Genomic DNA, 11,112 nt, shown 5'->3' on the forward strand with positions numbered 1-11,112 from the left:
TGTAGTGCTGCCGGAGTGGTGTGATGCTACCGGAGTGGTGTCATGCTGCCGGAGTGGTGTAGTGCTGCCGGAGTGGTGTAGTGGTGCCGGAGTGGTGTCGTGCTGCTGGAGTGGTGTAGTGGTGCCGGAGTGGTGTCGTGTTGCCGGAGTGGTGTCGTGCTGCCGGAGTGGTGTAGTGGTGCCGGAGTGGTGTAGTGGTGCCGGAGTGGTGTAGTGGTGCCGGAGTGGTATAGCGATGCCGGAGTGGTGTAGTGGTGCCGGAGTGGTGTAGTGATGCCGGAGTGGTGTCGTGCTGCCGGAGTGGTGTAGTGGTGCCGGAGTGGTGTAATGCTGCCAGAGTGGTGTAATGCTGCCGGAGTGGTGTCCTGCTGCCGGAGTGGTGTCGTGCTGCTGGAGTGGAGTAGTGGTGCCGGAGTGGTGTCATGCTGCCGGAGTGGTGTAGTGCTGCCGGAGTGGTGTAGTGGTGCCGGAGTGGTGTAGTGGTGCCGGAGTGGTATAGCGATGCCGGAGTGGTGTAGTGATGCCGGAGTGGTGTCGTGCTGCCGGAGTGGTATAGCGATGCCGGAGTGGTATAGCGATGCCGGAGTGGTGTAGTGATGCCGGAGTGGTGTCGTGCTGCCGGAGTGGTGTAGTGGTGCCGGAGTGGTGTAGTGGTGCCGGAGTGGTGTCGTGCTGCTGGAGTGGAGTAGTGGTGCCGGAGTGGTGTAGTTCTGCCGGAGTGGTGTCGTGCTGCTGGAGTGGTGTAGTGCTGCCAGAGTGGCGTCGTGCTGCCGGAGTGGTGTAGTGCTACCGGAGTGGTGTGGTGCTACCGGAGTGGTGTGGTGCTACCGGAGTGGTGTGGTGCTACCGGAGTGTTGTGGCGTTACCGGAGTGGTGTAGTGCTGCTGGAGTGGTGTGGTGCTACCGGAGTGTTGTGGCGTTACCGGAGTGGTGTGGTGCTACCGGAGTGTTGTGGCGTTACCGGAGTGGTGTGGTGCTACCGGAGTGGTGTGGTGCTACCAGAGCGCACTGGTACCTCCAACCATGGCCCATGATTTTCATTTTTACTGTGCACACTGGAATTATATCTTCAGCTCTTTTATTGTGCAGTTTTCTTGTTTGACGAAGTACAACTCTTGGCAGCGCCGACCCTAGGGGGGTTCGGGTCGGGGGGGGGGGGTGTCGGGTTGGGGGGGGGTGTCGGGTCTGGGGGGGGGTCGGGTCGGGGGCGGGTCGGGGTCGGGGGGGGTCGGGGGCGGGGTGGGGTCGGGGTCGGGGGCGGGGCGGGGTCGGGGTCGGGGGCGGGGGGGTCGGGGTCGGGGGGGGGTTGGGTCGGGGGCGGGGGGGGGGTCAGGGGGCGGGGGGGTGGGGCAGGGGGGGGGGGGGCCGGAGTGACCTGGTATATGATCGGGACTCACCGATCGCCGGGCCGGTCTCTCTGTCGGCAGGTCTCTGACGCCGGTCACGCACTCGTGGCGCCCCCTAGCACATGGCGCCCCGGGCGACTGCCCAAGTTGCCGGTACCTTGTGCCGGCCCTGACTCTTGGGGCACAATCTAACAGCCACGTTGCACCCAGCGTGGATCCGTGCGAGTCTGTTAGATCGCGGGAGAGGCCAAAATCGGGATCTGTACCGGGCACCGATTGGTTTACGATCTAACCAGCCCACTCCCGCTGGCGAGATCCAGACTCTGCCCAGACGAAAAACCAATAATCACCAATACAGCTAATCTCCATATCATTAATGAGACAGACCCCCTATCTAATGGCCTCCCATGTTCTAACTGGCTCCCCAGCGAGCAGTCACGTGGGTGCTCTTTAGCACACCTATTTAAAAATGTGAAGCTAGTGAAATGGCTGCTGAGGGGATCGGAGAGGTGAGTAGCTATCTTCAAAATTGGGCTGGGGACACTGAAGCTGCTGCGCTGTGCTCTGGGAAGGGTCGAGGAGTCCCCGGGCCTGTACGGGGGGTGTCATCCCTCATCAGTGGGGTGTCACCCTTGGGCTGGGGGATGAGGGGATCAACGCCACCCCCCCACCCCCTCTCCACCGGCAACATATACCCATAACAGGGGCAACTTCAGCTGTTGCCCATCGGTCCCACTGAACATCCCCAGGACTGAGCCCTGTCTGTAGCAATATGGTCAAGGTCACTGTTACCCCCTCTTACCGTGGCGGCCTCCGGCTGCACAGCTGAAGGCTATTGCTAATAGGGAACTGGCATTGTTAGTTACATGAGCACTTCACATCTCCCAAGTATAGTCTAATGGGTAGACGTGCCGTGTTGCAGTCGAGGGTTACTGTCTTGGAACCCAATCAGACTGTGAAGTCTGGATACTTTGCCTGAATACTGGAGGCATCAATACCATGGAGGCAGCAGCCAATAATCAGATACCCAAAAGCTGGACTTCAGCACAGGGGAGGTCCCCACAGCCAGAGGGTGGGTGTGTGGATCAGAGAGGGAACCTGAGCCCCAGTCGCAGTAATGTTCCCAGCATGGGTCTGGAGTCTGGAGTCCGGAGCCTGCTATGGCCTAGGGTGCGTGTGCAGGTCATGGTCCCCCGTGCTGGGATGGCACCCAGGGAGAATATAGGGAATGAAAGGGTGGGGAGGCTTGGGGGACCCAAGGGTTCATGGGTGGAATCCCTAACTGACTGTTGGTCTCTCACCTCTCCAATTCCTTACACATTATGAAAGATATTGTGAACTTCCGGTGGCGGGGATATGCTGAGTGGTTGCAGGAAAGGTGGCTCTCTTTCTGGAAGTTTGGAATTTGGCACTTTTAGAACGAAAATAGGCCATTAAATCTGAAAAAAATAACCACCCTCTTTCAAGATCACCACAGATACAGATAGATGCCGCGAACAACTCAAAAAACAGAAGAGACGGTAGAGTTAGCAAGAGTCTGGAGAGCAATGAGGTGGCAAATATACGGAGCGACAGAGAGCGGGGCACAACTAAGTGGACCAGGTCATCGATACACATGCCAGACTACCCGCCAATAAGCCAGTGGATGGAGGTCCTAACGCAGGAGCTCCTAAAACACAGAGCCGCTATTAAGCTCGACCTGATGGCAATGGTGAACGCGGCGGTCTCAGATACCCTGACCCTCTTCAAAGAGGCCCTAGAAAAGATGGAGCAAGGGTTGGAGGCACAGGAAACGACGATCAGGGAGCTGAAAAAGGCAGCGACCAACCTGTTATAATCTACCTGTTTACCACTGGCTGGGGACTAATGGCAATACCACAATCCTTAGGGAGTATGAGCTTCCCCAATGAGGGGGGCAGAGAAATCATTGGTATAAATAGAGCTGGCCAGTATGGAACTAGCCAGAGAGAGGAGTGAGAAGCAAGGGAGTTACTGCTGCTGTTGGATATAAATATGTTATTGTAAATAAATATTATTTCTTTCTATTCTACAACTCGTGCTGGATTCTTCATAGCCCTCACAAAACTGGCGACGAGGGTTCAAGTGGATAGCTGTCTACGCTACTGAAGCCAACTCCCTGGATTTTTGATGGACACAGGTTGGAAGTTGTTTTCTATTACACCATACCTCTGTATGGACGTTTGGATGTTTTTGATGCTGCGCTGAAAAGTTGGAACCAGTACGCACAACGGATGCGTTACTATTTTCGGGCAAACAATGATGGAACCATCAATTCAGCGAACACGTGTAGTTGGATCTGAACAGAGGCTTTAATACACTTACAACAGAGCCAGCCTATTCATCGTCGAACTCCAGATGACTTGGCAGGCTGGCTCTAAGGCATTGATCTTTATACATCGGTCCCAGGGGGAGGAGTCCTGGGCGGAGCCAAGGGAGCAGCCCAGTACAAACTCTCGCGTACTCCCAGAGCGACTCCCCCTGGTGGTCGGATAGTGCAACTGCACTTACAATGGTGGATAGTGAACATATATACACAAAGTTATATTGGCAACTATATACAGCATTGATTTTACAACGGGTAGATAACGAACATATATACATGGAGTGATATTGGCACCTATATATAGTGTGAATCACATTCACCACATTCACCCCCTGTTAAAAAAATCAAGTCCGGCGGGGGTGATGGCTCAAAGAGTCAGTCTGTCCGGTGGACGAATTGTCCGTTTTGATCTGTGGAGCACCGGGGTTGCAGCCTCTTGCGGTGGCTGGGCGGGCGTCGAGGTCTGGGGTACAGTTGCCGGCTCCGGGGCGAGTCTTGTCCGAGCCTCATACACCTCCTGGTCGAATGGAGACAGGGGGCGCGGGGGGGCGGGCTGGTGCTGGCACTCGGGACTGGTGGGGTGAGCTCGCAGAATCGGGGGTGCAAGGGGGCGGCCGCATAGGGAACGGGGAAAGGAGTTCCTCGGTGGGGGTAGATGGGGGGCTGGATCCAGCGGGTGCCAGGTTCCGGAGGGATACTGTGTCCTGGCGACCGTCCGGGAACTCAACAAATGCGTACTGTGGGTTGGAATGAAGCAAGCCCACCTTTTCAACAATGGGGTCGGTCTTGTGCGCCCTGACATGCTTCCTTAGGAGAACCGGGCCTGGCGTCTTCAGCCACGCCGGAAGTGAGACCCCTGTGGTAGTGCCCCTGGAAAAAATGAAGAGCCGCTCGTAAGGGGTTTGGTTGGTAGCTGTACACAGGAGGGATCTAATTGCATGGAGCGCGTCAGGGAGGACTTCCTGCCATTGGAAACTTGGAGCTTTCTGGACCTGAGGGTCAGTAGGACGGTCTTCCAGACCGTCGCATTCTCCCTCACCACCTGTCCGTTCCCCCTAGGGTTGTAGCTGGTAGTCCTGCTCGAGGCGATGCCCTTGTCGAGCAGGTACTGACGCAGCTCGTCACTCATAAAGGACGCACCCCGGTCGCTGTGCACGTAGCTGGGGAAACCGAACAGGGTGAAGACACTATGCAGGGCCCTAATGACTGTGTGGGAGGTCATATCGGGGCATGGGATGGCGAAGGGGAATCGGGAGAACTCGTCAATAATGTTAAGGAAGTCAATGTTTTTGTTAGTGGAGGGGAGTGGCCCTTTGAAATTGATCGCAAGGCGTTCAAAGGGCCTAGAAGCCTTGACCAGGTGGGCCCTGTCTGGTCTATGGAAGTGCGGTTTGCACTCCGCACAGATCGGGCGGTCCCTGGTGACCGCTTTTACCTCCTCGTTGGAGAAAGGCAGGTTTCGGGCTCTGATGTAGTGGGCGAGCCGGGTGACCCCTGGGTGGCAGAGGTCATCGTGGATGGCTTTTAGGCGGCTGATTTGCGCGCTGGCGCATGTCCCGCGGGATATCGCATCCGAGGGCTCGTTGAGCTTCCCCGGTCGATATTTGACATCGTAATTGTAGGTGGAAAGTTCGATCCTCCACCAAAGAATTTTGTCATTTTTAATTTTGCCCCTTTGCGAGTTGTCGAACATGAAGGTGACTGACCGTTGGTGGGTAATGAGGGTGAACCTCCTACCTGCGAGGTAGTGCCTCCAGTGTCGGACAGCCTCCACGATGGCTTGTGCTTCCTTCTCGATTGAGGAGTGTCGGAGTTCTGAAGCGGATAGGGTACGGGAGAAAAATGCAACGGGCCGTCCTGCTTGGTTTAAAGTGGCTGCTAGCGCTACCTCTGAGGCGTCGCTCTCAACCTGAAAGGGAGTGGATTCATCCACCGCCCGCATGGCTGCTTTGGCGATGTCGTCCCTGATGCAGCTGAAGGCCTGGCGCGCCTCAACAGACAGGGGAAATAGTGTGGCCTTGAAGAGTGGGCGGGCTTTGTCCACATATTGGGGGACCCACTGGGCGTAGTACGAAAAGAGCCCCAAGCACCGTTTGAGGGCCTTGGGGCCATGGGGGAGGGGGAGTTCTAAGAGTCCGGGTCTGGGCCCAGGACTCCGTTCTCCACGACGTAGCCGAGGATGGCTAGTCTGTTTGTGCGGAACACGCATTTCTCCTTGCAATAATCATCACCTGAGTCACAGCACGCGTACTCATGAGAAGCCACTTGAGAATATTTTGTTTATTAAACCATCAATAGTAATGATTTAAAAATCAATGTTTCACATATCACACTAACCATTCGACAACAACGAAACATCATAGTTCCATATTGGTACCAATACAAAGCTATATCAGCTCATTTTCACAAGAACATGACAATAGGGGTGGAGCCTGGTGATGTTATGGAGGTGGAAGTAGGCGATCTGTAATGGAGAGGATGTGGCATCAGACGTTGGGAGCTGAATTGTAGATGAGATTGCAAACAGTTTCATCCAACCTGAGACAAAACCATGCAGGGAATGAAATTGGTGTGAAAGGAAGGAATGGTGTTCCTGTCAACCACCAGCTCCATAACTGCATGTACCTCATCATTTCCCTCCTTTACTTCTGCAAATTTGGGTGATCTGACACAGAAGTAGGCAGGGGAAGTCAACTCCAAGACTCAGTAGAAACAAAACAAAAGGTTGAAAAACTTTCCAAACAATAGAAAGTTTGCAGTCTCGTCAGAAACTCCACAGCTGAATCTCACCCTGAAACATAAAGTATCGAAAAAATGCCCTCAAACTAGCAACTGGGCCAAAAAGACAATAAGAACGGTAAGAGCCAGGAGAGGAAGATTGAGGCTGCAGACACGAGGACTGAGGCAGAGCAGGACATGGCGGATTGAGCGGAGTCACCAAAGCCAGCACTGGCCCTCCCGCCAGCAGGGCAATGGATGGAGCTCCTGTCACAAGACCTCATGGCTCCATTAAGGATCTCATGGCGACGGTGAAGTCGGTGGTGGCAGACGCCTTGGCCCTCTTCAAGGAGGTGCCTTGGCCCCCTTCAAGGAGGCGCTAGAGAGGACAAAACGCCAATTGAGATGAAGGAGGCGACAGTACAGGAATTAGAGAAGACAGATACCGACCAGAGAGGTCGGATCACCTCACCCAACCGAAGCAGAGGTGGCAAATTTGATGGCAGCCCAAGGAACGCTCAAAGGAAAGGTGGAAGACCAGGAGAACTGGTCTTGCCACCAGAATCTTAAAATTGATTGTTGGACGGCCAGAGAGCACAGAGGATAGAAACCCAACGGACTACGTGTCACAGATGTTAGGTTGAGAGATAAAACTTCACCAAGCCCCCTGAGGTTGGCAGAGCCCACAGGTCGATCTGACAGAGGCCCAAGACAGGAGAACCACCATGGGTTATTATGGCCAAGCTCCCCCGATTCTAGGACAAGGAATAGATCTTGAATTGAGCAAGGAACATGCAGTCCTGCAAATGGGAAGGACGTACGATCCAAATATACCCAGACATTGGGGCTGACCTGGCCCAGCGCCAGACCGAGTTCAATGGAGCCAAGGCAGTTCTATTCATGACCAAGGTGCGGGTCAGGATGCTGCACCTGGCAAGACTCTGGGTGATTTATGAAAATAGGAAACACTACTTCATCATGTAGGGAGAAGCAGAGGAGTTTATCCACAAGAATGGGCTGGGAAATCAGCAACAGTAATGGACACATATGGACCATTGATGATTATAGTGTTTCTTAATTTCCTAACAAATACACGCCCGTGTGGGGGGAGGAGGGGAGAAGGGAAAGGGGTACCAAAATGAGAAGGGAGGGGAGGTAGGGAACTGAATGGGTGGAGGAGTGAGGGAGCGCCTGGCAGAAGGGGGAGGCACAACACTAGGTCTGGGGGAGAATTTGCAGGGAGAAGCCACAGGGGCACGGGGAAAGGGGGGCGGTGGGCACAGAGGGGCTCGGAGAGATCAGGGATTAGATTGGGGGAGTGGAGTGGCGAGGCTAGAGTGCTGGCTACAACAGATAGCACATGGGGACCGCTGAAACATAGAAGCAAATGGTAGCCATCTTGGATGGCCCACAAACAAAAGGAAACCCCGGGGTGCAGCAGCATATCCACATGATGAGTATGGTTGACCCCGCGAGGGGTGAGGAGGGCAAAAAGCCCCTGGAACGTCAGGGGCTTAGCGGCCCGGTGAAAAGATCCAGAGTATTCACCTACTTGAAAAGCCTGAGGGCCAGCATAGTCTTCCTCCAAGAGATACATCTGAGCAAGAAGGACCGACTGAGGGTAAGAGGAGTTGGATAGGACAGATTTACCTAGCGTGCCACAGGACAATGGCTGGAGGAGTGGCCATACTGTTCAGTAAGAGGATAGCATTTACCACAACGAATATGGTCACAGACCAGCGGGGACAGTATGTAATGGTTGGCAGTGTCATGGAAGGGGCACCAGGTGAATATATATAAGCAGCACAATCACACAGTGGGTAGCACTGTTGCTTCACAGCTCCAGTGTCCCAGGTTCGATTCCCGGCTTGGGTCACTGTCTGTGTGGAGTCTGTACATTCTCCCCGCGTCTGCGTGGGTTTCCTCCGGGTGCTCCAATTTCCTCCCACAAGTCCCGAAAGACGTGCTCTTAGGTGAATTGGATATTCGGAATTCTCCCTCAGTGTACCCAAACAGGCGCTGGAATGTGGCGACTAGGGGCTTTTCACAGTAACTTCATTGCAGTATTAATGAAACCTACTTGTGACAATAAAGATGATTATTACCTACCCTGCACATCTTTGGGTTTGTGGGGGTGAGACCCATGCAGACACAGGGAGAATGTTCAAACTCCATATGGTCAGTAATTTGGGGCTCGGATCGAATATGGGTCCTGAGCGCCGTGAGGCAGCAGTACTAATCACTGTGCCACGGTAGAGACGGCAGTGATAACGTGAGGCATTCGCCTGGATGATCGGTCTGGTGAACTGCAGCCTGAGACGACCCAACACGCAAGAAAATGCTGAAGCTCTAGATGGAAGGATTGAGGGTCCCCACCAGCTTCTGATGTCTGGTAACGTAGATGAAAACTGGCTGCTGTTCAAACAGTAGTTCAAGCTTTATGTTTCAGCACTGGGCCTAGTGGCCCAGCCTGATGAAAGGCGAATCGCGTTGCTGCTAATGATGGCAGGTCCACAAGCGCTAGAACTGTATAACTCATTTGTGTTTGATGATGGGGAGGATCACAAGAAATTTGATTAAGTGATGAAGCATTTTGATAAACATTGTTCCCCGAAGAAGAATGAAACATCTGAGCGCTACATGTTCCGTATGTGTACCCAAAGACTTGACGAGTCATTTGATAGTTTTGTCACGGACTTGAGGTTGAAGGCCCAGTCATGCAACTTCAACAACCTGAAATCTTCGTTAACTCTCAACCAAATTGTCTTTGGTATAGCTGATGATAAGCTTTGGCCGATATTATTGCGGGAGGAAGATTTGGTGCTGGAAAAGACGGTGAAGATTTGCGAGGCGAGCAAGATGGCTGCACTCTGCTCAAAAGGTTTTGGCGTCAATTTGGAAGAAGAAGCCAGCGCCATTAGTGCTGTGACACACATCATGAAGAAACATGGTCTCAGTGCGGGCGGCCATTTTAAGCGGCCGACAGGAGCCGCTACCTCCATCTTGTGCCATAAGTGTGGCACTTCACATGCCCCACAGCAATGTCCGGCCTTTGGAAAAGTTTGTTCCAGCTGCAGCAGGCTTGGGCATTTTTCAAAACAATGTTTTGCGCATTCTACCATGGACCATGCAAAGCAGAGCACGTAGTTAACGAGATGAATACTGAAGAACAGTTTTTCAGCAATCTCATTGTGGAAAGGAACCAGAAGAGTCCGCACAACAAAGTTGAAAACAAAATCTTACAAAAACTGAAGATAGTAAGTTTCCGATTAAGTTGTTACTGTGATGGCTGGGAATCAAACCCGGGTCAACTGCTTGGAAAGCAGTTATGTTCACCACTATACCACAATCGCTCACTGAAACTGAAGATAGCAAGGATGCTCCGAAAACCTTTATATCCACACTGAAATTGATGGTGATACTGAACAATACTTTCATATGTTGTGATTTTGACCCTAAAGCGGCAGCCAACCTCGTGAGTTGATCTGCTTTGCAAAAGCTGAACGCGTAGCGGAACTCTGCTGACTGGCCAGAGCTGATGATCGATCGACTTTGGGACAATAACTATGGAGAACTTTGATGTTTGCGAACTAGTGCTCTCAGTGGCAGACATGAAGCACACAATACTCTTTCACATTGTGGACATGGATGTTGACTCAGTACTTGGGATAAAATCATGTGAATCCCTGAATCTAGTCGAGCGACTATGTGCCCTAGAAGATGGCTGGTCACCTGAGCACAGTGGATCCCTACAAGACATTGCAGTGTGCACGGTGTATGAGGATTCAGAAGAAATCATAGTGGAGGACGACAAATCAGAAGAGGGGACAGAACTGCCAGTGAGCATTCCGCAATTCTGATTAACAGTCTTCAAGAACTTGCAGAGGCTCAATGGCATGATACGAGATCGTGATGAACCCGTATTACAGCATCTGCGAGATGTGAGTATTAAATGGACAGAGCATGGGAGGCCGTGGAGCTTCACTCTGGAGTTTACATTCAAGCCTAATGAGTACTTCTTAAATGCGGTGATCACTAAAGTGTATCAGTTGGACTCCCGGCCACTTAAATCATTCTTTGCTGAACCACAAATCATCGGCTACACAGGCTGTACAATCAACCAGAGGGATGGGCAAAAATGTAACGATGAGAACAATCCGAACAAAAGCAAAGTACAAAGGCCAGAGCACTCCAAGAACAGCGACAAGAACTATAAGCAAATGAATTGTTCTTTAATTTCTTTAGTCCCACTGAGATTCCACAGCGTGGAATTGTAAGCCAAGCGTCGGCGGCCAAACAAAAGGCTTATTTTGAACTTGGCATCCTATTTCATGAACAAATAATTCCATATGCAATGTTATATTTATCAGGTGAAATCATTTCAGACGATGCTGAATCTGATGACGATTACTCTGAATATCTGCTGGAAGTTGTTGACGATGATGCAGAAAGTGATGGCATGGAAAGTGAGACGGAGGACAAACAATATGAACTGTTTGCAGATCTCTTTTCCAACAGCACAGATGAGGTTCCAGAGACACAGCTCCAGTGGTCTGCAAGCAATGACGAAGTGGTCACAGAGACCCCAGACTGCGCTGGGAGAGCGGGCGTTTGGATTGGCGCATTTAGAAATTTAAGCTGCTGATGCAACAGAAGATCAGCCATTGATTGAGCCAGAGACACAAGAAGTCATCCCGGTCTTGG

This window comes from Scyliorhinus canicula, chromosome 10 (genome assembly GCF_902713615.1).
Source record: "Scyliorhinus canicula chromosome 10, sScyCan1.1, whole genome shotgun sequence".
In the NCBI taxonomy this organism is placed as follows: Eukaryota; Metazoa; Chordata; class Chondrichthyes; order Carcharhiniformes; family Scyliorhinidae; genus Scyliorhinus; species Scyliorhinus canicula.